This window comes from Camelus bactrianus, chromosome 15, assembly GCF_048773025.1.
Source record: "Camelus bactrianus isolate YW-2024 breed Bactrian camel chromosome 15, ASM4877302v1, whole genome shotgun sequence".
Lineage (NCBI taxonomy): Eukaryota > Metazoa > Chordata > Mammalia > Artiodactyla > Camelidae > Camelus > Camelus bactrianus.
The window spans coordinates 22,415,444-22,442,866 of record NC_133553.1 but is presented as its reverse complement, the minus strand read 5'-3'; the positions used below and the strand labels follow the sequence as shown (position 1 = coordinate 22,442,866).

The window sequence follows — 27,423 nt, the reverse complement described above, 5'->3', positions numbered from 1 at the left end:
ACTTGAGCATTCTCGCCACCAAGAAAAAAGGGTAATTGGGTGAGATGATGGGTGTGTTAAATCAAATAATTAATTGCGGAGTGACATACATAACATGATAGCATTAAGGCAAATTAAGAGGGGAAGTAAAAGCACACCTAAAAAGTGATGTGGAAGGATACACCCAAATCAAGATAGAATTTTACTTTAGAGAGACTTACAATGCAAGTCGGTAACAAAGGAATTTTTTCCACCATGTGTTGTATGATTGGCACTTACATAAGAAAATGTTTTTATTAATTCTGGATGTTGGATATTGGCCTTACCTTCAGAAATTTTTTTTTTTTTTTTTTTTTTTTTACTTTTCAAAATCAAAACACAGCACGTAGTCACTGCTAAAGTAACGAATGGAAGAAAAATGGATAGAGTGGCTCTTGAAATGATTGGTAACAGAGAACCAAAAAAACAGGACCGTTAATGGAGTAAAACTTTGGGACATACAGAGTCAAGGGAATTTTTTTTTTTCTTCAGATGGGAAAGGTTATAAAGGATGCTCATGAGACAGGGAAAGATTCACTAGAAAAGCTAAGATAAAGGATGCAGTAGAGAGTGTAGTCAAAGACTGTTGAAAAGCAAGAGGAAAAGAGAACCAATGTAACTGTGGAGTCATTGAAAGGTAGAGATACTTTCTCCACTGAAAATAGAAAGACGGAAAAGATGGAATGAGTTTATCTAGGGTTGGTGGCATGAAGAATATTAGCCTTCCCCAATCTGGGTGGCTGTTTCTCCTGGAACATTTGGGAAGTCAGCTAAGGTAGTGTCTTGTCATCACCAGTGGAAGCGAGAAGCTGCTGTCATCATGACTGAAGGCCAGTCTTGGTAGGAGAAAGGAGTCCGCAAAGATGCTAAGTTGGTGCGTAATGTATTGGAGTGGCTAGAGAAAAAAGCTTCACACAAAGCTCGTATGGACTTTAAACCACATCTTACCCCAAAGGTCAGGTTTTATACGTGCATGCAGGTGCTTTTTGGCTTCTTGTGTTGTAATTACTCCCATGTCCAAATCTGTTCCTCTGGCAAAAGATTTCTAAACACAGGGTGGAACATTTGCAGCAACCATCAGGACACTGAAAGTTAAACTTCCTTTCCCCCTTCTCAGAAACTTATTTCAAAAAGAATGTTGAATGGGACACACAAGCAGCTTGGAAGCAGTGAAGGGAGGCATGCCTTAGTTTAAAAATTTATGACCCTAGACAGCTACACCTGAGAGATGAATACTGGCTGTCACATAGTGTATATTAAGAGGGCACCCATGCCAAAAAAGATAAAGCAATTCACATCTGATGACTTCAATTTTCGGTTTGAAATATGAAGCTAGGTCATCAGCTGAGAGTGATGAAGGGATGGTCTGAGAAGAGAATTAGCTTGGAGACAGTCATCTTGGACCATGACAAAGAGAGATGTTAGACGCACATGGAAGGACTCGTAAGCAATTCTCCTTTCAACTTAATGATCGTGTAGGGAAAACAAAACTTGTTAGCACGCTTGTGTGATTTTCCTCAGCCAGAGTCAGCTGCTCAGGTGCAGATCCCAAAATCCTGGATTGTAATTTTCATCTGGGATGAGTAAAAGAGAGGAAGATAAAGCCAAAGAAAATGACAGAATTTTAAGAAATTGATAATAATGATGAATTAAACAATTCATGACCAAACAGCTGAAAAGTGAGGGGTTCACTGGCAATGAGAAAGTGATGGGGTCACTGACCTGAATTCTTGACAAGGTTAAAAAAAAGCACAAGAAGAAATGGGATTCATTAAGGCAAGAAAAATAGGAAATTATGGCTATAAATTAGGATGTTTATTGTTGTAAGTTCAGAAGTTAGGTGATGATGAATTCTAGAAAGTAAATTCTGACTGGCTTGCAAATAAATGACTGGAGTTGAAGGGATAAAGAACTGAGAGACTGCTGGACAATTAATTCATGTGATGTTGAGGTCCCTGACAGCAGGAATTGAGATAGAAAGACTATGGTCCTAAAGGTAAAAAGTAATGAAGACAAGTTCATCATAGAAGACAGTGACCAGAGGGAAAGAAGAGATCCCACCTTGATGATAGGAGCTTCAAAAGAGCAGATCTGTCCACACTCCCCCAGAGAACAAAGGATGTAAATGATCTAAAACTATCAAAAAGGAGCAAATGGACACCTAACCAAACTCTTGGTCCTTAAATGAAAGCAAAACAAACAAATAAACCCCACAAACAGCTTAATTTGAAAGGGCAGCATGGGAAGTGGTATCCTCATGGACAGCCTTATTTCACTTCAGTCAAGGTAGTAAAAGGACTACCTTTTTGGAAAAAGAGGTTCAGAGTGTATGAACACTGACAGGTAACAGTCCAGAAGTTCCAGAGTTTCCAATGGATGGTTTGTAGATGGGGAAGAGTGGAAAATTATATCACATAAAGGGATGTATACAATGCAGTTGGGGAGGAGAGCAAAGGTGGTAATTGCTACCTCGGGAGAAGGACTTCAACACAAACCCAACCAAAATCCCAATGAGTTATTTTTTGGGTATCGACAAATTGATTCTAAAGTCTTAATGGAGAGGCAAAACACCCAGCATAACCAACACAAGATTGAAGGTGAAGAACAAAGTTGGAAGACTGACACTACCCAACTGCTATAGCCTTATTGTAGAGCAACAGGAATCAAGAGTGTGGTCTTGGCGAAAGAACACACAAATAGATCAGTGAACAAAACAGAGAGCCCAGAAATAGATGTACACGAATACAGTCAACTCATCTTTGACAGAGGAGCAAAGAGAGTCAATGGAGAAAGGACAGCCTCCAAACTACTTTGAAAATGGACATCCACATGCAAAAAAGTGAATCTAGACACGGATCTTAGATCTTTCACAAAAATTTGCTCAAACCAGAGCACAGAGTTGCATGGACAATGGAAAACTGTAAAACTCCTAGAAGATAACACAGGAGAAAAATCTAGATGACCTTGGGGTTGGCAATGACTTCTTAGGTACAATGAAAACATGATAAATAAAAGAAAAAACTGGTAAGTTAAATTGTATAAAAATTAAAAGCTGCTCTGCAAAACAAACAAACAAACAACACTGTTGTTCAAATGAAAAGACAAGCTTCCTGTGGGAATAAAATTGACCTAAACTTGACTGTCACTTGTATCCATGTGACAGATAACCACAACTGGTTACCGCAGGTGATAATATACATATCTATGCAAAGCACCTTAAAATGTTTGGAGACTGGGGAGAAACAACACCACCACCACCACCAAAACAGCATGCAAATGCAAACAAAGAAGGAGCAGCAGTTTCGATACTCATATTAGGAATCATAAAAAAATAAAGCTTTGCCTTATAATTATCAATGGGATAATCAACAAAGAAATTATGACTCCATGTTTGCATATGTGAAGCAATAAAGAGTAATAATATGTTAAGCAGAAATTAAATATTATAAAAAGAAATGACAAAAATACAACACGAATGGGAATTTTTAACACACTTTTTCATTGTTTACAGATCAAATAGACCAATCATGCATCGATGTAGAGCTGGGGTTGACAAATATATTCTGTAAAGGGCCAGACAGTAAATATTTTAGACTTTGCAGCTCTGTGGTCTCTACTAAAATGCTCAACTCCACTCCTGTTGTGTGAAAGCAGCCATAAACAATGTGTAAACAAATTGGCTTGACTGATCTAATAAAACTTTATTTATAAGTCAGTTACCAGCTGGGTTTGGCCAGCAGACAGTGCTTCACCAAGCACTGATCTAGAGTATCTCAATAATATCAATGAAAGTACCCAACTTAAGTATGTGTATTTGTTTTCATACACATATGCACACATATAAAACTCTATACCCTTTACATGGAGATTGCATCTTCTTTTCAAACACTATGGTTCATGTATTTCATTTTAAACAACGATATTTAGAAATGGAAAGGATCAGATTTGCTCAGCACAATTAATAACCATACAAAGAGCAAACGTAGAAATTTTTAAAAGCAACGAATTATTTTCTAAAAAAATAACCAGATGTAAAAGCTCTTTTCAAAAAGCTCTCTCTTTACCACCCTTGGAACACACAAGTTCAAGTATCTAGTGTAAGATGTCTACTAAATGATGTCAATGACATCACTGTAGTTCAAATTGTGTAGCTCAAACTAGCACTATCTAAGCTATGAGATCTAAGCTATGAGATCTCAGCCAAGAATGTTCTAAGGAAAAAAAAACAAAGCTTAAATGGTTTCATTTTTAATTAAGAGAAAGTAAAATTGCAACAATTTCACTGAGTTAATTTCTATATACAACTAGCTCGCCTGGGCAGATTCTACCTACTAGTTGCAGAATAGGCAAGCCAAGGAAGCAGCTCTATGACCAAATTATTTTAGTTTGTATGAAGAAACCTATTTCTGCAAGAGCATGCTGTTTCTCATGACTGTGCACTAAAAGGAAGTGCAGGACTTCACCTCATTACAACAGAATTCCCATCCTGAGACACCTGCTGAGGGGATTCAACAATGATTTATGTATGTGCTGAGAGGTACCACAGGAGCTAACTGTCAATATGATCAATGTAGATTTCTATTTGTAAAAGTGAGCAGACAAGCAAAAATCACCAGATACATGAAGAAAATAAGCAGCTCTAAAGAAGCCTGCCTAACTGAGAAGTCACAGTACATACTGCCTAATAAAAAAGAATTTATTTGAGATACAGGGAAATCACAACAGGAAATAAACTAAATATTTGTCTATATAGATTTGAGCTGCTATCAGAGTACTAATAAAAGAAGAAATGGCTTCTTTTGGCAAAAGAGAAATTAAAAATACATCAAAAATTAAAATAAAAACAATTAAGTAGTAAATATCATGGCCAGAATTGTACACTGAATTAATGACAAGATGGTAAATTCTCCCCAAATTCAGAGAACAAGATAGAGGAATAAAAAATATGAGAGATGTGTGTAATATAACCAGGAAAATATTTAAAAACTACTCTGGATTCTGGGGGGAGAGGAGGGGAAAGAATTGTGAGTCAAAAATTTTATTGTAAACTGTATCATTATTATTAAGGAAAAAAGAAAGACTTTTTAAGACATGTAAAACATCAGAAAAAATATTCATAAATCTTTCTGAAAAAAAGGTTATTTCATGTTAGTACTTGAGTAGAAAATTCAATAATGTGTATAGTTGTAGTCCAGTTTGGCAGTCTTTGGGAAGACTGCAAGGGCAGAGGGGACAGGGAAGGTAAGGTCACTCTACCCTCAACCTGATAGCTCCACGGGATTGAAGTCACCCTCATGGTGACTAGTTTAAGGCAGTAACTGGCAGAAGAGAAGGGTAGCACCCATGGAGCTGCAGACAGAATGAAGGGTTGCAAAAATGGCAGCAAATTCAAAGAGCTCAAGAGAGAAAGCAAAATCATAACGTGTTTACTCCAGTGAAAGAGAAGCATACTTTTATAAAGAAAGGGAAAACCAGACACCTTAAAGATGATGAATGGATGAATAGATGAGTAAGTGGGTGGAAGATAATCAAATAGGCACACATACTTGCACACTAATAGAAAACATTCTAAATCCAACAATTAGATATGATTCATAGAGATTTTATTTATTTTAGTTTTACTTTACTTCTATTGCTGTAAAGTGGTATAATAAGCATCTATTTATTTCATTATAAGATAAAATGTATTTATATCTTGAAAATAGAACATTAGAATACTTCCTTTATCTAAACCTGTCATATTTTAAAAATTACATTAAAAGTCCTCCTCCTCATTAACTTGATAAAGAACGTCTATGGAAAACCTTTGGTAACATCATACTTAGTGGTGAGAAACTAAGGTTTCCCACTAAGATCAATGACAAGGAAAGGATATTCCTTATGACCACTCCTTTTCAACATCATACATTATACAGATGTCCTAGGTGATGCGATAAGACAAAAGAAAAATGAAGTACACAAACTGGGCAGGAATAAAACTGTCTTTGTTCACAGATGACACAATTGTCTATGTAGAAAATTCGAAAGAATCAGGAAAAACACAACAACAACAAAAACAAGACCCTCCTGGAACTGATAAGCAATTATAAAAAGGTTACAGGATACAAGGTTAATGTACAAAAGTCAATTGCTTTTCTACATTCCAGCAGTGAGCAAGTGGAATTTGAAATTAAAAACGTAATAGACCATTTCCATTAGCACACCAAAATATGAAATATTTAGGTATAAATCTAACAAAATGTGTACAAGATCTATATGAGGAAAACTACAAATCTCTGATGAACCAAAAAAGAACTGGATGAATGGAAAGAGATTCCATTTTCATAGACAGGAAGACGACAGTCTAAGATGTTACTATTTTTTTTTTTAACTTGATCTAAATTCAACACAATGCCAGTCAAAGACCTAGTAAGTTATTTTGTGGATATTGACAAACTGCTTCTAAAGTTTATATGTAAAGGCAAAAACCCCAGAATAGCCAATACAATATTGAAGAACAAAGTCAGAGGACTGATACCACCGAACTTTGAGCCTTACTACAAAGCAACAATAATCAAGAGAGTGTGGTATTGGCTAAAGAATAGACAAATTAATGAAACAGAAAAAAGGGCAGAAATAGACATACAAATGCAGTTAACTGAAATTTGACAAAGGAGCAAAGGCAATACAATAGAGCAAAGATAATCTTTTCAATTAATAGTGCTGGAACAAATTGATATCAACATGCAAACAAAGAAAAAATAATCTGAATATAGACTTACACCCTTCATAAAAATTAACTCAAAATGGAACACAGACCTAAACATATAGTGCAAAAATATAAAACTCCTAGAAGATATAACATAGGTAAAAACCTAGATGGCCTTGGATATGGCAATGCCTTTTTAGATACAACACAGATGGTATAACCCATGAATGAAATAACTGGTAAGATGGACTCTATTGAAATTAAAATCTTCTCAATGCAAAAGTACTATCAAAAGAATGAGAATACAAACCACAGACAGGGAGAAAATATTTCCAAAGGACAAGAGAGAAAGTACTACTATCTAAAATATACAAAGAACACTTAAAACTCAGCAATATGAAAACAAACAGCCCAATTAAAAAATCATCCAGTGATCTTAAATACCTCACACACACACACACACAAATATAGATGACAAATAAGCATATGAAAAGATGCCCCACATCTTTGCCATCAGAGAAATGCAGATTAAAACAAGGTACCGCTACATACTTAATTAGAATGGCCAAAATCTGAAACACTGACAACATCAAATGTGGGCAAAGGTGCAGAGCAGGAATTCTATCTCATTACTGGTGGGGATGCAAAATAGTACAGCCACTTTGGAAGACGGTTTTGCAATTTTTTTTTTAATACAAAACCAAGCATACTCCTACCACAATCCAGCAATTGCTCTCCTTGGTGTTTACTGAAATGGACTGAATACTTAAGTCTACACAAAACTGGCACACTAAGGTTTATAGCAGCTTTGTACATAATTACAAAAACTTGGAAGCAACCAAGATGTCTTCCAGTAGTTTAATGGATAAATAAAACTGTGGTACACCCAGACAGTGGAATATTATTCAACACTAAAAAGGAATGAGCAATCAACCTATGAAAAAACACAGAGGAAACTTAGATGCATATTACTAAGTGAAAGAAGCCAATCTGCAAAGGATCCTGTGTGATTCCAACTTTATGACAATCTGGAAAACAGAACAACAGAGAAAATAAAAGGATCAGAGATTGTCAGAGGCTGGGAGGGGAGAGAGGAATGTACAGGTGGAACACAGAGGACTTTCAGGACAGTGAAACTAGTTTGTATGATATTATAATGGTAAATACATGCTGTTATGTATTTGTGCAGCCCACAGAATGTACAAAACCAATAGCAAACTCTAATGTAAACTATGGAATTTGGATGATTATGATGTGTCATGTAGTTTCATCAAATGGACCACTCTGGTGGGGATGCGGATGATGAGAGAGGCTGTGCACTTGTGGGAACAGGAGGTAAAATGAGAAATCTCTGTACCTCTACTCAAGCTTGCTGTGAACTTAAAATTGCTTTAAAAAATAAAGTTTATTAAGCAAAAATCCTCCTCATCAGATAAATCAGTCATGACACAAAAAAGAGTTAATCACACAAAAGTACAGTTAAAAGAATAAAATTCTTGTTTACCATCTGATTCAAAATAGTCATATGGCCAGACCAGTATGTACCAAATCCCTAAATCCAAAGCACCTGAATCGGGAAAAATCTTCTATCACTTCATGCCCATTCTCCAACTATCTCATTTGTATTTATTTATTTAATTCTTAGAGAGAACTGGCAAGCAAAACTCTCCTTATCACTTTAAAGATTTATTTAAAAGGTTTGGAGCAATTTACTCCTTGCCAACTCAAGCAAGCAATTACTCTAAAATTGATTGAAAATCCATTTTTTTCTGAATGTGAAACTTTTTCTCATTTACAAGTTCAAATATTTAGAAAAGCAATTCAGAATTGAATCGATCAAATTCAAAGTACAAAAAGCAAATTGAGTATTCTCTGATTTCAGGTTCTTTTTTCATAGTTTTTAAATTATAAATAAAGTGCCACAATTACAAAGAGAATCAAAGGAGAATCAGTTTCAATTATAGTGCAAGGTATTATTTTTGTAATTTCTTTAATATAATAAACACCGTATCGCTTAGAAAACTGTGCTCAGGAAACCCAACTGAAGGTCAGGTCAAAGTCAGTGGAAAAGAGTTTGGTCCTATTTTCATTTTCCCTCTTCCTAATGATAGTAACTCACATGCAGTCTTCAAAATGAACACCTGTCTCCCTCACAGCCCTCCCACCGCTGCTCTGTAGGGACACTCAGCATCTCAGGCTCTCCTAACACAGCATGAAGAAACTGGTCCCTGTGCAGGGCCATGTGTAATTTTCAAAGTTTGGATGGAGAGTAAGAATTATACTGGAAATAAGACATCACTGAAAACAAATCTAAAGGAATAGTCTAAAGCAACCGACGTTAATAGTCTCCACAAACTGAGAATACAAATAAAGTCATGATACTTTTACTTTTCCCTACAAATCACTGGACCCCTAGTTCCTTATGAGCAGGAAGTCCAATAATCCCCTCTAAATATTAATACTTGTACCCTATCTCTTTTGTTGTTCAAGAACCCCAGTTTCATGCTTGATCCAAAGAGCTAACCCCTCTGCTAATGCCAAGCATGGACTAAACTGGACTGCAGCTTGTCTCTTACTGTCATAGATCCCTATGTTCACACTGCGTCTTTATTGGAGTTTCCCCTACACAATCTGACTGGTGGTGTTCATCTACTGTGATAATACTTCTGCTTGTGAAGTCCCAGGTTCATCATGGAAGGATGACCCCATTTTTCGGAATGTGGGACCCAGCTGACAGCACTTAGCAATCTCAGCATCCATGTCCTGGAATGAAGGCAGCCCAGGAGCCTCAAATCAAGAAAAAAGAATCACCAAGCCTTCTGCCTCTCTAGTTATCAACTCTCCAAAAATACCGGGTCGCCTTCTTTTCAAATTTTCTCTGAAAGTGAGCCTCATTAAACCTTATTCCTGGACAATTAAAGATAATTTTCTCCATCCAACTTTGTAAGGGAGCCTACACACTCAATAACGCGAACATGACTGGCTATTCTGAGAAAGTATTCTTAGGAATTTCAGGGTGACTCTAGCTGATACCAAGAAGAAAGGTACTTTGTTGCTAAAGAAAGAAACAGAAAATGCTGATCACCTCCAGGGAAACCCTTTGGTAAAGCATCTGGTAGCACTCAGAATAGAACCTTTGTTTTCCGTCTTCTGAAAGGATAGTAATTTATCAAAATGGTACTCTCCCCTTACTGTTTTGTGCTGTGCTCTCGCCCACCACGTAATTTATCCATGATGTCACTGTATAATGGAGGGAAAACCTGATGGTTACTGATGCATTTATTTAGTGCCATTTAGAACATGATCTCACTTGATCCTCCCAAAGAATACCGTGATGTACCTTTCTGGACAAGCGATGACTCACCAAGCCTGCTTCCAAACTCCAGCTGTATGGACTGTGGGCAGGAACCAGACCTGCTCCCTACTCGAGGCCAAGGCTCATATTCTGCCTCTTACCCCAAACTGTGTAATTACCCCCATTCAAGAGGAAAGGACAATGCATTTCAAAGATATTAAACCATATGCCTATGCTAAGATCTCACAGCCGCCAAGAATCAGACCTGAGAATCACACCCTCCAAATGCTGGGCCTGTTTTTCACAGCACTTTACTCCTTTGTAAGAAGAACAGAGTCACACTGCATTAGTGGCCAGGTCTGGCTCTAAGACATTCCCTTTCTTTCTGTCAGCATCAGAATGGAGAGAGGCAGATGCCAGTGAAGGCCGTCAGTCATCTGGAAGAAACCCTGAATGCGGCCCATTAGCCATAAAAACAGGATGTTTTGGGACACCTTTCAGAAATTCTCTTTCATGGAACTTTTCAATACAATTATGACCCTGTCTCTGTTATCAAAGGACTGTCAGCAAGCACTTAAGGAACTCACCTGGCTGCTGAAATGCCCCAGCGGCCAATGGAAAATTTCCCTCAATCAGGAGCAGAAAGTCAGACGCTCTTCCTGATTACCTCCAGATCTGGAGACAGCCTCTCCCAGTCAGCCAGGGGCCGGCTGCCTGTCCCTCTGACCTTTGTTAAGTGTGGACGTGACCAGCTGTGGATGAAGAATTTAAGAAGGCAACCTCTGAGGTCCTTCCCTCCATTGCCTCTGAGAATATTTAACATTTTCACTTCTAGTTACAAAAATAAAACAGAAGACAAGCAAACAGAAACCTCCCTTATTTTAAGAGCAAGTCATTCCTCCAAAGGAGATGGAGATGAAGTTGAAAACCTTCAGTCAAATAACAAATGTTGGCATCTACCATTATCAGACCTTATCCCATATGCTGCATGTAAGTTACTGCATTTAAGCCTTGCAGAAAACCATAGGTGCGGATCCTGGGTTTCAGCCCGGGTACATCATTTAAATGGCTTGTCCTGACGTCAGCAGCTAGCTGGGGGCAGAGCTCTCTTTCTGTGGTACAAAGTCCCATCCTGGAAACCACCCTATAGAGAATGTAAGAATGAATCCCAGACAAGTATCGGAGGGGACGCTAGGCAAACTGAGAAGTGTAGGACTTGCCTTCCAGTCCCTAAGGAAGTGCAGTTGTAAACTCACGCCCGCCGCAGCTGTCCTCTCCCCCTTTCTAAAACCACAGTGGACACAGGTCTGGTGAGCTGTGAGGCAGAAGACTGGGGACCTGAGCATTGGTGCCCTGGTTCAACTGAGAGCAGGCTGGTGCCTCCAAGCAACTGCTCACCCTCTCTGGGCTTCAACCAACACATCCATAAGGAAGGCTTTGAACACGGTATCTGCAAGACACCTTAGTTCTCATACTCTGAGTGTATAATCCCCAAATGCAGATGGGGCTAACAACGCTGCAGGTTGACATAAAATATGAAATTGTCTGATTCCATCATCAATGAATGGAAATGAACTGTTGTGATGTGTTGTTTTCTCAAGAACCTTTGACCCAGTTCATGGAGGATTAGGGAAGTATCAAACTCAAAACACAGATTTTTACACCACAAATCGCTCCTGCTTTGGGAAGGGCAAAGGTAAATATTACCTAAATATTTTTATAGTATTTTACAGATTACACATTCCACATATATTATGTTATAAAATCTTAACAAGTCTTTGAAGCAGACATAATGGGCCCAGTTCACATCACTAAGACCCAGGGAGTATAAATGAGTTTACCCGGAGGGACAGGGCTAGTAGGTGGCAAAGCCAGGAGCAAAATCCTTGCCTTGATTCTGAATCTCATATTCTTCACACATGCACATTTTTTAAGATTAACAATCAGTAAAATCCAATTTTTACCCTACAATGAATTAAAATTCAGCATTTAACCCCAAAGGCATCACTATTTGGAATATGACAACATTTCTGAATAGTTTGAGGTTAATTATTATGGAGCCCTAAAGTTGCAGCTTTTCATTTTATAAAAGCCAAGATGAGAAGGGGAAAAAAAAATGTTGGAATAGTTCCACATTTGGCCACTGAAAAGTGAATCTTTTTTTTTTTTTGAACTGGAGGTTCAGTGCATACTCAAATGCAGGTCTGACTCAGTTCTGAACTGTCAAAACATGTTTTCCTGCCCAGAGCTAAAACCGTTTCTAATATACCTTTCAAACATTGCAACCAAACTGACGAACTTTTCAAGTTCCTCTGTTGTTTGAATGAAGCAAAATTATTACTTGTTGAAAAACAAAAAAGCGTTAGAATGCCTGAAGCCCATTTCTTCCCCTGAGGGAAGGAGAATTAGCCCCTGGGGAGTTTTTAAATGGGTACCATTTCCTCCAGTGCAGAGAATGCTTAGCTACAGTTTTTCCAACCTGTCCAGGTGTCCTCTGTGGGAGGGTCAGAAGTTGCAGAGACCCAGTGTGACAGTAACAGGGGCATGGGGCCTGCCTCAGGTCTTGGAGCTGACTGGAGATGCTCGCCCTGTGGACTGGCAGCCCAGAAGAAGGAGCAGACTAAAACCTGGAGTTGTGAGTGAGGCAAAGCAGAAGCAGGTGGAGACAGCCCTTTTCTACCTTGTGCTCCTAAGCTTCCCGATGTCATCCTGCAAGTTGGAGGCCACTCAAGGCTGAGAGACCTGAACCACCTTTACTGACAAGCAGGGATAAACAGGCCTCAACCCCAGTCACCAATGCAAAAGAAGAGAACTGGCTGGCTGGGTCTCCTGCAGAGGCAGAGAAGAAGCAGGAAGTGAACTCTAGGCTGGGCCTTGGGAGGGCATCTACTTTGAAGGTCCTCCCGTCCCCACTGCAAACCACATCTCCAACCACAGCCATGTCTGTGAGGATCAAGACAACCAGCTTCTAGTCCCAGCTAGTGACATTAAACTCTGTGACATTAAGCAAAGATTGAAAAAGCAGCACCCTGTGGGGCCCTTCTGGGTACAAAAGTTCCTCTGTGTCCCTGTTTCTTGTTTGTAGAAAAAGGCTTTAGTCTCTTAGACCTTTCCTGAGTTCCAAAGAGCAAACTCCAGCAGTTACTAATTGAAGAAATGAGGGAACACAGGAACAAAGGAAAAGTAGTCAAGCAAGAAAAGAAACGACAGCTTAAACAATAGTTCAGCCATAGAACAGAGCCCTAGTTCCTCCTCAGGGGCTGTGCATAACAATCTGATGTGTATCTTTGAGCTGTTCTGCAGAAACTAAGACCCACATCCAGGTGGAGAATGATGACTACCTGTTTGACCACAAGCACCTACACCCCAGGCTGGTTGGAACCAGAAGGTTGGTGATTCCTGAAACATGGCCCTGTTACCTCACCAACAACCAATCAGAAGAAAGTCCATGAGTTGCAGCTCTCATCTCAAATGTTGCCTTTAAAAATCCTTCCCTGAAAGCCAGCAGGGAGTTCAGGTCTTCTGAGCATGAGCTGCCCATTCTCCTTGCTTGGCGCCCTAATAAACACTCTACTTTCCTTCATCACAACCTGGTGTCAGTAGAGTGGCTTTGCTGCACGGCGGGTGAGGAGAGCAAGTTGGGCTGGGTAAGAGGAGCATCTCCTTCTAAGGGCCTCCAGCTCCTTAAGTGTGTAATGGAGAAGAGATCATGTGCCACCTCTCCCTTTCTGAATTATTGTGAAAGTGCCCTAGAAATAAACTCTTGAAAAATGTTTGGAAAGATACAGATAAGTACAGCACCATCAGTCTGAAACTTCAAAATAAAAATACAGCATGCAGCACAATGATGTGGTCAAAGTTTATGTAAATAAGCACACTCTTTGGGGGAAAAAACCCACAGAAACTTTGAAATTAGTGCTTATTCTTCTTTCACTTGGGGATAGAGTTTCAAAATGCTGGCCTGCGAACCACATCGTTATCAATTCAGAGCATAAGCAGCTTTCATAAAAGTGCCTCTTTGAGCGCAGCAGGCTCTAAAGCCCCATGAAATGTTCTTTAAAAGTTTAACAGACTGTGAGTAGGTCCCTGGGGGAGGATTAGCTGGTCCCGTCTTAAAAAAAAACAAAACAAAACAAAACAAAAAACACAAAAAAACCCACGTGCATTTAAAATAGTCTTGTATCTAGCCCTGATCTCAAAGAACCATTTTGAAATTTCCCTGAGACAAAGACCAGACGATCAATGTTTAAAAATAAAACCTTTTCCTCATGTTCTTAATTTTATTCTCTGCTATTATGTCCCCATAGTTATTGGCACTCTAACCTTCTTGTCACGTTCTTCTGATGACAGAGGTCAGAGATCCTTACACCGATTGAACAAAAGTTGTCTGAAGCCCCTTCGATGTACGTACATTTTTCCCAAAAGAAGAGGCGCACATATGGGGTTGTTAAAATGTTGCTCTTCTTCCATGTTGGTTAGTTAACAGCAAGTGTACTGGGCTCCCAGAGCTAAAATGAGAGCCAGTTCCCAAACTAAATAGCAAAAACCACGCTGAATCCCTTACTTCACCAAAGCCCTTTTTATGTCTGAACAAGGGCAATCTCTCAAAGCAGTCTGGGCTGTATTCTTGGTGTCTGTCCCAAGCCTTCTGCAAATGAGAAGAAGAAAGAGGCAGAGAGGGAGAGGGGAGAGAGAAGGTGATCGCTAATAATCTGTATTATATGTAAATTTATATATTTAGTTATAAACATATGTTTATCTATATTTATGTTTCACACCCATTCCACAAAAGGCCTGAAGCCAAGAAAATGAAAAGTTCATTCAGTGTTTTATAATTGACAGTATTTAAATCTGCTTTACCTCCTGTGATCCTTACAGCAATCCTTGTAGGTGATCCTCCTCTCCGCTACAGATGAAGAGACCAGTACTCGGAGATTCAGAGAGGTAACTGATATTCACCGCCTCACACACAAGTGACTCTGAGCCAGGAAACAAACCAACGCACGAAACTCAAAGTTTCTCTAAGTGTGGCCCGCGGGCCATCTACATCAGAAGGCTCTTGGGTGCTTATTAGCATTCAGCTCCTGGGCACATTCCTCACCATCTGAGTCTGACCCTCCTCCCTGTCTCACTATTTCATCCGTAAATAAAGAAGGCAGCAATGATCATGGAGCCACTGTAAAAACGAAATGAGATCATTCACAAAGGCTCCTTGATATTAAAAAGAATCTTATCGAGTGTTTGTTGAGTCGGCTGAGTATCGCATTTTCAGCCACAGGCTAACATTTAGGGAAATGCCAATCCCCTCGGCCAGGCTGTCGTGGCCCATCCCGCCTGCGCTGCCAAGAAATGATTTTCACTCTTCCCCTCCTTCCCACCTCATCTTTACTCTGCTGTACTTCTTTAAGAAGCCCTCATGGCTCTTTGCATCAGGGCTGACCTATTCCTTACCCTCAGTGGTCCCAGTGCATAGAGTCCACAGTACATTTAGGGGCCATGAAAACATTTTCATTTCTTTTAACATCAGAAAAGAAGTCAATGTAATAAGCCTGGATTATAGTCATCTTTATACCATCATATATATATATCACATTATATGTGTGTGTGTATCTCTCACTCTCCCTCTGGGGGAAGGGGAGAGGGGGAGGAGAAAGGCGGATGGAGGAAGCTGCCTATGAAGACAAAAATGCCGAGGGCCCACAAAGTCAGCCCAGCCCCTACTTCTCCCACACATTTCCCTGGTCATCCCCAACCCATCATTTAAGACTCAGTTGAGCAGTCAACAGCTACAGCTAAGACTTCTTTGAACCAGGAGAGAGAAAGCAAGAGAAACTTAGAAACGAGTGATCAGAGTTGTCAGAGGAAGACCGAGCTCCAGGCAGAATCACCTGCGCCAGGACCGTGAGGAGGGACTGGGAAGCTTCTGCCCTTGCAAAGCTGTCAGGCGAGAAAAATGCAAACTGAGCAAAGTTGTGCGCCCAGGCAGGAGTCAAACCCAAATTACTTTACAAACATAATGAGGAATGAGAGAAATCTATAGAATGTCATTTCCTTCCCCTGGTTATAGAGAGCACTTATTTACCAATCAATTCTAATAATTGATTAGCTAATAAGAGGCTGCTTTTACAGCTGTGGGCAACAGCGGGCCCACTGCCACGAGGAAACAGCTGTTTTTGGTGGGGGAGAGAGGAAGAAGTCGGCAAGGAGTGAGGCCGCGGGAACATCTTTCCATCAGGAGACTCACTTGACGAAACAAATTCTCCCTATTTTGCTATGAAAATGCTTTTGACTTTTCAAGAATTCAGACTGATCTCCTTGCAACTCATCCACATTAAGAGTATTTTCCTCGAAGTGCAGAAGTAGCACTACTTATCTTTATAAGTTCAGAATAGATTAATTACTTCTACATTCAAATTTCATTCTCTCATCCTCTTTTACTAGAAAAGAACAGAAAATATAAAGGAATACATATACATATATATATATACACACACACACATGATTTTTTTAAATTATCAAGTCAGGTCCCTCTCTATTGAGAGTATTCATGAAATTCTTTAACTGACAATTATTCCTTGTTTTCAAAATTTACTACAGGAGCTTAGGAGCAGCTCCTACTCACTCTTCACTCTCCTATGTATTATGGTATTAATTTGTTAATAAAAAAAGAATCTCCCTAAGTGTAATCTGCATGGATTTTGACTAAGTGGAGTAGAGATATAGATGGTTTCAGAGTGTTTGTGATTACTTTTAAGATAAATGTTCAAAGATTTCAAATGGCAATTTGCCATCACTCATAATTTTGGTAAACGGTCAGCGTCTGCTGAACATCAGGACCAGCAGTGGTTTAGGAAATCTAAATGATGTAACCATAAATAAGTAGTGAAAATATTTTAAAGAGCAGAGTTTCATTGTATTGCTATGCTTTTTTATGACTGTAAACTCTAGTAAATATCTATCTTTTCCAAATTCCTCTCCTCATGTTGAAAAAGAGACTGACAGCCACTCATTTACATGGTTGTCACTAGTTGTTAAGAGGTGGTTATTATTCATTATCTCAGCAAATGTTTATTGACTTCCTGCTATTCCAGGACCAGTTCCACATATTAAACACGTATCAGTACCTGGGACATAGTAGATAATATCACTGTTACTTTTTTTTTAGTGGGATAAAGAAAGTGACTACAGTCCTTTTAGGAAGAAGTCATTTTCTCCTACCTAAATCAAGAAGCTTTATAAATTTCTTTTCATCAGAAAATGGTACTGAAAGGTTGGCTCTTTGCAGCAAGCACAGATCATCCACATAGAAAGAGATACATTCAGTTATTTTCCGTATTTGCATCAATGTGAAGCAGGATAATGAAATCAACTAGTAGTCAACAGGCAGTTGAGGAAAACTGTCGTATTTTTTTGGCTCTTTTCTTCCCCCCAGCTTTATTGAGATAACTGACATATAACATTGTGTAAGTTTAAGGTATACAATGTGATGACATGACACACCTATGTATTGTGGAGTTATGATCACAATAAGGTTGGTTAACACATCCATCACATGTATCTTTTTTATGTAGGGAGAACATTCAAGATCTATTCTCTAATTTTATTTCTAATCTTCAAGTATGTAAGGCAGTATTGTTAACTATAGTCACCGTGCTGCACATTAGCTCCCCAGAACTTACTCATCTTATAACTGGACGTTTCTACCTTTTGACCAGTATCTCCCATGTTTCTCCTGCCTCTCAGCCCCTGACAAGTACCATTCTACAGTGTTTCTATGAGCTTGGCTTTTTCAGACGCCACATACAAGCAAGATGTTATAGGAAAACTCAATTTTAAAGTCTGAGCCCGGGATAAACGTATTCAAAAGGTGCAAACTTTCAGTTACAAGATAAATAAGTAGCAGGGCTGTAATGTACAACACGAGAACTATAATGAACACTACTGTGTGTTATAAATGAAAGTTGCTAAGAGTAAGTCCTATAGATTCTCATCCCAAGGAAAAAGATTGTTTTCCCTATTTCTTTAATTTTTGTATCTATACAAGATGATGGGTGTTCACTAAACTTATTGTGATTATCATTTCCTGACATAAGTCAAATCCTTATGCTGTACACCTCAAACATACACAGTGCTGGATGCCAATTTTATCTCAATCAAGCTGGAAGAAAAAAATTCTACTAATGAAGTTAAAATAAATAAAAAACAACAAAGTCTGAGGCTTTGCACTGGAGAGACAAAAGCTTTTACAGTCCATATTGATATCATGAACCAGGTCCAACATGGGCTAATGTAGGACATAGAAATAGACCAGTCAGCCACAAAGTCCAAATGAAAACAGAAGAAAAGTAAAACCGGAACAGGGGAAGACTCACCAACTGCTCAGCTAATGTTTCACCGAAACCCTAATTTGGAGGATGTGAAGACACGCATCAGAGATATTCTTTTGTATTTTGCGAATATCACATGTCCGTGTTAACAGACTACAGAGAGCTCATTTTCAAACATGAGGTCCTTCTACACTAATGTTTATTTGACCTTAAAGCCTTGAGCTAAAAAAAGCATCCACATACTGTAGGCTCACCGGCTCTCAGTGACACCAAAATAAGTTCACCTGTAAGAAATTCCTCTTATAAAACTGGAGAATAAGGCCAATCCTTGCTCTCTTTGGAACATCCCCCAAATATATACGACATGAGTTCAAACACTGAATACTAAAGAAGGAAACCTTCAGGCATGCTCTTCTCTGTTGGTCCTTTTTTTTTTTTTTTTTTTAAACATGTGACTCATTGAGGAATGCTATTTTATCTAGCTGGTCTGCTTTTTTCTTTACTTTTCCTTTTGTTTTTAATAACTATATTATATTTATATAAACTTGTTTGGTAATTGCTTTGCTTCTTATAATTTCATTTTATAAGATCAAGTTGTATCTTGGGGAAGGGGGTGAGAAGGGATAAATTGTGAGTTCAAGATTTGCAGATAGTAACCACTATACATAAAATAGATAAACAAGTTTCTTCTGTGTAGCGCAGGGAACTATATAAAAAGAAAAACAAAATCAAGTTCTAAAGCGCTTTTACTTGCCACCATTAAATTGGTTCAGCTTGTTTTAGAGAACATTCTGATAACCACAGCTTAATTTCTGTTGGAATTATCCATCAGATTATAGTTTAATTCATTTCATTAAAGGTTACTACTGGTTTAAACTGCTTCGCTGGAGGTATGCTTTAGAAATATTTTTAAATCATCAGCACGTTTCTTAAAAATCAAGGTTTTGTGTAATTGCAAAAATCTAGGTAGGGTTGCATTTACTTTCTGTACCCAGTTCAGTTTGATCCTCATTGCTATTTCTAAAAGAAATACCATTCAACAGAGCTCTCAAATCAATGCACCCCACTCCAGGGAAAGCTCTGTATTCAGGCTTTATCCCTGGCTTCTCGTGACTAAGTAAAGCTCCATATTTCTACACTAATCACACTACTGCTGAACAATTACATCAACAGTGCTATAGATATAATTGGGTAGTTTCCATTTCAAACTGAACATTACAATTTTCACTAAGAACTAATAAAGACTAAGAGAACGATCGTTCCAAAATATGAAACTATGGTGTTTTAACTAAAATAGCATCTTTTTAGTTATTACTCCCCCCCCCCCCGGGCATGCCAGAGCAAGTGAGGCAGAGAAAGGCGCGATGATCTGGTGAGCAGCTCCTCCCTCCTCAGCTCCATCACTCTTGTGCAGCCTTGTGTGAAGGGCAGAGCTCTCTGAGCCACTCTGCGTCATGATGGGTTGGCTCCAGGCGACGCCCCAGATTTCTGATGCGTGTAGCATTTTATGCAATTAATGCCATTCTACACTTTTTATCTTTAAAATAAAATTTAAGTCCATTTCAGGAGATTTAGCTGTCCCAGGGTGAAAATACCTTGGTCACATGCATTTTCATCGCTAGGCATAAACAGTATGCCACGTTTTGCATTCTGAAGCTGTGAGTTAGGAACATGATGGAAATTTAGAATAGATTAGGAGGTTTATTAAATAAAATACATCAGCCTGTTATGTGAAGCCTGTCTCTGAAAATACTAGGGCTCCACGCAATTGTTTGATGGCACACTCCCTACCCACATGCAGGATGGAGCTTCCAGAATTTCCATCTAATGCAGGGAGACCAGGGAGCTCAATTAACGCAGCCCCGAGAAGGGGAAAGGTACTGGCTGCCAGTATCTTCACTCCGGGTCTGACCTCCATCAGCTGGATGCTAAAAGCTAAAAGGAAAACGGTGCCCCGTTGGTAATTTAGTCTTCCCCAGGGGCAGTTCATTCCGCTGCTGAAAGACGCTTGCCTTGTCTTCAGCCCGCTCCTGCCACCCCGGGGGATTTTTCTGAAAGCCCCAGTCCTGACAAGGCTCATTTCCCCACTGCCAGGTCTGGGCTCCCCAGATCCTCCCTCCCCTTGCAACCCTGCACAATTTGTAAATAGTCCTCCCTTTTATCTCCTTTGCCCAGAGCAGCATGTAACAGATTAAATTCCTGTAATCTCTTCTCCTGTGTCATTCCTCTAATCCTGTTATTGCTCTCCTTTGCCGTCGTGGTATTTCTTTCTACCATTAGCAACAAATGGCAACAGAAGCCACATTCAGGCAGAGCAGAAGGGGCCGCACACAAAAGTGCACAGAAAGAAACCCAGAAGGAAAGTGAGGAAGCCTGGGATAAGGTCCCGGCTCCCATCAGCTTCCTGCGTGACCTTGGACAACTCGATGGGTACCATCAGCCACGGTTTCCTTTAAAACCTCTCCTTGTCTTTGGAGCAGCATGAGATAGAACTCCCACTCACTAGTTTCACGTAACCCTGGGAGAACACAAATGCATAAAAACCAATCTTGGGGATGTATTCCAGCCGTAATCATTTATCTTCAATATTTAATTTCCTTTTCAGAAATAACTTCATCATAGACTTCTCTACCTCACAGTTTGCTTGTTTATTTAGCCTGATAATTAATGTACATTTTGGTATCATATCAGCATGTTGCTTCCTCAAGGGACTGAATCAAAGGCACCTCATTAAATATGGAATCATTCTCACCATCCTGCTCAGCCCCTTCAAACTGAAGGAGGGAAACAAAAAGCCAGTCAGCTTCAGTGTCCCAAACAAAAACAGAAAAACCTAAAGAAAACGAGAGAGAAGGAAAGCATTTGGCCTTATAGATAATTCAAGGTTGCTAACCAAAGGCTTCAGACCTGCCTCTCGTTGCTGCCTCCCCACAAGCCCTCCACATCCCGGGCATCAGAGGAGGGCAGATTAGATCATATATTTGAAGTACTTGGTCTCCTTGGAGGACAGGGGTCCTATAAATCCTCAGTGTTGTCACTTTCTGTTCTTCCCCTGCCTTTGACCTTAGCTCAGTGAAAGTAATTTATAACAGGTTTGTAAGGGCACCTGAGAACCGCTCCATCCACCTCACAGGTAAAGACGCCAGAGGCAGGGAGCACTTGGCAGTCACACCCACTTGACCACTTGAGTAAACGTAATTATAAAGACAACAGCGGCTGTGACACACCACTGGCCATAGCTGGTGAGTTATTGCCGGACTAAACCGGGAGGTAAAATCAGACGGCTGCCTCCCATGTTACCAGGCACCCTCCCCTCACCGGCCTGAGGTCTCCAAGTGAAAGGCAGTTTCGTTAGAGGGATGTGTGCACACTTAGAAGTTCTGCCCTGTATCTAACCAGATCGATCGGAAAGCGGCTGTAATTTTTTTTCCCCATTCACTGGGTTCAAGGACTTAAGGGAAAACAGATGAGGACAATTCTCTTGAGAAGGCTGAAAAATAAATAACAATTAAGACAAATACATCAGGTATAGTCATTCCCTGTCTTAGTCTCATCATTTTCACCCAAGCGTACAAGTCATGTATTTCCATTTTCCTTGCAACCCACATCCAGTTACCACTTTATATCGGTTGTGTCTCCTGAATGTTCACCAATTCACCCCCTTCATCTGTTGCCTAATGCTGCTGCCTTCATTAGAACCTCAGCAACCTGTTTCCTACAGCTCTTCAGAAAACTTCTGTGTCGTGGGGTTTCTTTCAGCGCGTCCCTCTGATCCGTCCCTCGCGCATTTCCGGAGCCAGAGAAATTCTAAACGGTGAGGTTCCAACAGAGCAGTAGGGAGGTCTGCTTGCAAGTTAGGAATAGTTATGAAGAGGAGGGCAAAGCCAGAGAGCTTCCTGCTGGCACAGGCCTCTTGCCTCAGGCTGAGAAAGATGTTAAGTGTTAATCACTAACCGGACACCTGCCTAAAGGGTTTCCCTAGCCCCCAGGTGTGTCTCATACTCAGCCATAAAAAAGAATAAAATAATGCCATTTGCAGCAACTTGGATGGATCTGGACATTGTCATTCTAAGTGAAGTAAGCCAGAAAGAGAAAGAAAAATACCATATGATATCACTCATATGCAGAATCTAAAAAAAAAAAAGGAAGACACTAAACAATTTACCTACAAAACAGAAACAGATTCACAGACATAGTAAACAAACTTATGGTTACGAGGTGAGGGAAGGGGATGGGAAGGGATAAACTGGAAGTTCAAGATTTGCAAATACTAACTACCATATGTAAAATAGATTAAAAAAACAAATTTCTTCTGTATAGCACAGGGAACTATATTCAATATTTTGTAGTAACATGTAATGAAAAAGAATATAAAAACAAATATATGTATGTATGTATATGTATGTATTATGCTGCACACCAGAAATTGACACATTGTAACTGACTATACTTCAATTTAAAAAAAGACAACAGGAACACACAAGAGCTAATGCAAAATACATTTTCAGCCTCACCCTTTATTTCAACCAGTCACCCAGTGCCCTAAAAATTCAAAGCTTACCATCTTCAAGCCTTTTTTGCCCACATCATAATCATTCCCAGGAATACTTGTTCTCTCATCCAACTGGCAAATTCTACTTGGTCTTTACCATGTGATTAAAAGACAGCTTCCTCTTTTGAAGTCTCTTTTTTTTTTAATCCATAAGCACCTGCCACTATACATCTTGTGCTTTTTCATCTAAATGCTTCTGTACGTGACTATATTTTAATCATTTCTTTATGTGTTTGTTTCCTCCACTAGACTGAGTCTTTTTTCCTCCAGGAAAATCCTAGGTTTATTAATCATTTTACTCCTAGCATTCAGCACCATGGATGGAATACAGCTGCGTAAGACATACTTTTAAAGCAGATTAAACTGCATGCGATGAAGGATTAAGAAGTGGAGGCAAGTGAGAAAGAGAGAGAAAGCACACATGAACACTTTTAAGAACTAAGAATAATTTTCCCCATCATTCCATGCTGTGAGCTTATGCTGCACACTGAGAAGAGGGACACGTTCTGCTGGAGGGGAGGGACACATTTGCCACCCCCAAATGTTTCTTTGGCATGCAGATTACTTTGAGCTGAAAACAGTCAAGGTCCAAAAGACTCAGGAAGAAACTCTGGCCTTCCCCCTAACTGCAGGTGGGGGATCAGTTCCCGGAGGGGAGCCATCACCATAGATAACTATAGCGTATTAATTAGGTGTGTAGACAGGGAAAAACCTAGCAAAGCCTGTTGGTTAAAATTCCTCTCTGTGTCCCATTGTTTCTGCCTGGCCCAGTAAACATTTATTTACCAAACATTTGCTTTTCTATCTCCATGTCAACTGCCTTCCGCCCCTTTCAAGTTTCAACCCACTCCCCTCAACATCCTCTTTTGTCTTTAGCTGAAGATGGTATTTAACGTGAGGGTTTCAGACATTTGGGAAAGTTACTCAGTTTTCCTGGGTCCCTCCCATGTATATATGTTATTAAACTTTTGTTTGATTTTCTCCTGTGAATCTGTCTCATGTCATTTTAACTCAGACCAGCCAGAAGAACCTAGAGGGACAGAGGAAAATTTCTTTCTCCCTGACAATATTGATGTTGTTTGGGGAAGATAAGCCTAATATAGTCAATATGCCAAATCAATACACCAAAGTCCTCATGCCCTCCCGGTGCCTTTCATTGTCCCTCACCAAAAGACTTTATTTGAGCATCCATTGATTCAAATCAGGCAATGTCAAACCAAAAGTGGTTAGGAATGCTTCATCATCAGGGGCTGGGGGCCAGGTTTATTGGCTTAGTTATAGCTTAAGCAGCTGTCTTAACTGGGGACGCCTAGTTGGCTATTTGTGATTTCTTGTTCTTAAGTTTCTTTATCAGATTCAAGTGAGTGGACTCTGTCTTAGGTTTTGGCTCATTTATATAAGCGACCAAGGCATGAGAGCCACACCAACATCATGGCCCCTCGTTTAAAGACTAACACTGCCTGCAGCCAATATTCAATCTAGAATTAGCCTTCCCTTTACCCCCATTTAATGAATTCACCGCAATAGAGTACTTTATAATTTGCCAGAATTTGAGAGATCGGGGAAATTAAAATTTCCCACAGCCAATATTTAAGCTGGATAGCTTTAGTTGGTTTTGCCACCCAATCAGATTTTTTTGAGCTTAACTCCATGATTTATTGTATCTGCAACATGTTGAAGGTATTATGGCAGTTTATATGAGATATTTAACACAAGACTTTTAAATGGTGACAGTATCAGCTGTTCCATAAGAAAACCAAAGTGAAGGACGATGAAATCACTTACTCAGTTTCACACAACCAGCCAGTAGCAAAAACAAAAATCAAACTCAGATTGTTCCCAGCCCAAACCATGTGTTTTTCCCCTCGCCTTCTGCCATCTTCCTATAACCAATGTCAACGCCAGCCTTTCTGTCCTCACTCTTACAAAATCACAATCACTATCATGACTCACTTCAACTTCATTGTTCTTAAAAAATGCAGTTTCCATGGAAAAACTTCTCTCCCGCCCACTCCAGGATTTATAATCCAGCTTTCAAGACCAAAGCACATTTTTCTTCTTAGGCAAATTGATTATAAGCTTTGATTAAAAGCACCTGCACATCTACTCAGCTCTGCTTAGCAGGAGTTTGCTATGTGGACGACCAGACCAAGCAAATAGTACAGAGGTTTTGAGCCATTTATCCCTTTGTCGACGCCACTAAAAAGATGGTGAAATTTGGGCTTAGGCACATTTCTAAGTACTTTTCAGGTCTGAATGTATTTTATTCACTTAGCATGTATTTTGAGCGATACGAGCATATTTTCATTGACAGCGTCAGGGAAATCCATCTTCCCCTTTCTATCTCCGGGGCTACGGACCTAGTCCAGGGCCAGCCTTTTGCAGGGGCGACCGCATTTGTCACTGGTTAACTCACGCAACACCCACAACGGAGAGCCTGCTCCGTGCGCGGCTTTTTCACGCGCGCTCTTTAATTTTGGTCCTCCAAACCATTCTGAGAGATGCTCCCTGCTCCCGCCTCCATTTTATAAGTATATTGAAGCCAGAAAGTAACTTACCAGGTGGAGGTAGAGCCAGGTTTGAACACGAGCGTCCTTCTGTTTTTCCTCCAAGTCCTGCAGCAGGAGGACGCCGAGCTCCTATCCGAGAAGACCCCAGGCGGGGTCCGCGCCGAGCTGCAATCAGCAGGAGCTGGGCGGAGCCTGCGGGGAGATGGGCGGAGCCTCCGGTGAAGGCGCTGACGCAAACCGAAAGCTTCTGCGATCGCGTGGTTTGCAAGGTGCATCGCACAGGGAGCATCTTAGAACTGCGTATTCTCAGGCCCCAAGGATATGCTGAGTCTGGTACTCGGCGAGCAGGCCCACTCACCTCTCTGGTCATGCCCTCGAGGTCATGTGGGCGACTGTAAGACTGGAAAAGCACTGAACTACAAGGATCTGGAACTAGATTCTCGCAGATCCCCTTCCGCCGGCAATCAGACAATTTCCTACGCCTGTAGCTCCTTAAAGAAGAAGAGCTGAGCCCGTGGCCTGACACCGCAGGAAAGGGAAGTAGAGGAAAGGAAATGCCACTGTAACATGAAGTATATTCAACGTTTGTGAGTTTCTGGATTTCCTCCATAACAACTGTTGTTATAGAATTCAGCCAGATTTAAGAACCTAAACGTTATTGGTAGGAGAAAATGAATTTATTCTGTACAGCCTAGGAAACAGAATGAAGGCTAGGGGAGAAAACGTAGACTTTCTGTAAGAAAGACTTTAAAAATTGAGGTGACTATGTAACAAAATCACTGAAGCTATCATTTACTGATCACGTACTATGTGCCAAACACAACTCAGATGATGCATCGAAATCAGGGCCTCGGTGGATCAGAGAAAATCGTGAATTTGCCTATTTTTAGGTAGGTTTCAGATTCTAGTATCAAATTTAAAAAAAACCCCACTGGATTTGTATGAGCAGAGAAATTTGCAAAGAATATGCACTGTATCATGTTTAGAGGGGAGAAATTTATGTGCATGTCTTCAGTCTCAGAAGAAGGTCCTATGATGCTGAACCGTGGGGCTGATGTGCACCACCTCTGAGGAGAAATGAACTGTGGAGGAGAAGTAACCTGGCCCCTTTAGCAAAGCTCAGTACCCAGAACCGAGTGCTGAGGGGAAGTAATGCTTTCAGCTCTAGAACGTATCACATCCTGCTCCTTAGCAGAAGAGGAGAGCATGGTCACTCTGAGACTAAGGAGAACTACAATTCTTGGAGCCAAAGCAAAATTCGGCATAGGACTCCCCAAAAGACATAACAATGGAAATGAAAAAGGGATGTTCTACCTAGAGGAGCAGCCTGGAAACATCCAGGGAGGGAAGACTTGGATTCCAACAAGTGGCAGTGATGGACAGCCGCTTGGGGGCAAAGTCCAGAACTAAAATTGGGCCAGGAGAGCCCGGGGCTGGGAGCCGTGGCCAGGAGAGGGCAGCCCCTGGGGGGTAAGTATCCGTAGTCCAGGAGCATCTTCATGGCAGAGTCAGTGGTGAGAACACTGCCCAAGTGACATCGGGGGTTCACGTTAGAAAAGGACCACCGGGTGGGCCGAAGGCTGATCCCTGTAGCCAGCCTGATGGCATCAGCAGGGGTTTCCGCCCAAGCCAAGTGACAGCAAACAGTGATGCGGCTGCTGACGTTGTTCCAGAGCAGAAGCAGTATTGCAGAGGTCCCCACGGTAGCCTTGGTTACATGGAAAATAGCCCCAGGGTTCCCAGAGAGACTTGAGGAGGAAGGAGGGCACCTCTGAAGGAGGAAGGGCAAGATATTTTCCCCTACAACATGAAGAGGCTGGAGGATTATCTGGGCTCTGCTGACATCTCTCTAATTCTTAAAATGCTTCCATATATTATGTGTGGTTAACCGCTTTTCCGGATTAGGAAAGAAAAGCAGCCAAAGCTTAGACAGCCTTCTCACTAGCCAGGCACACAGCTAATCAGCGCTTCACCCTAAATTCAAGTTCAGTTTACTTAGAGTCTCCGTGCAGGTGTTTCCCAAAATGTAGCCA

The 27,423-nt window shown here is 40.4% G+C and overlaps 1 long non-coding RNA gene across 1 annotated transcript in view; it reads right to left on the bottom strand.

Annotated features, from left to right (window-relative positions):
• The window catches only part of LOC123614629 (uncharacterized), a 60,062-nt gene extending 34,426 nt beyond the window's left edge, over positions 1-25,636 (bottom strand). Inside the window, exon 1 of the long non-coding RNA XR_006722061.2 lies at positions 25,439-25,636. This is a non-coding gene — a long non-coding RNA (uncharacterized LOC123614629). The remainder of the gene's footprint in view (positions 1-25,438) is intronic.
• Between the last annotated feature and the right edge of the window lie 1,787 nt (positions 25,637-27,423).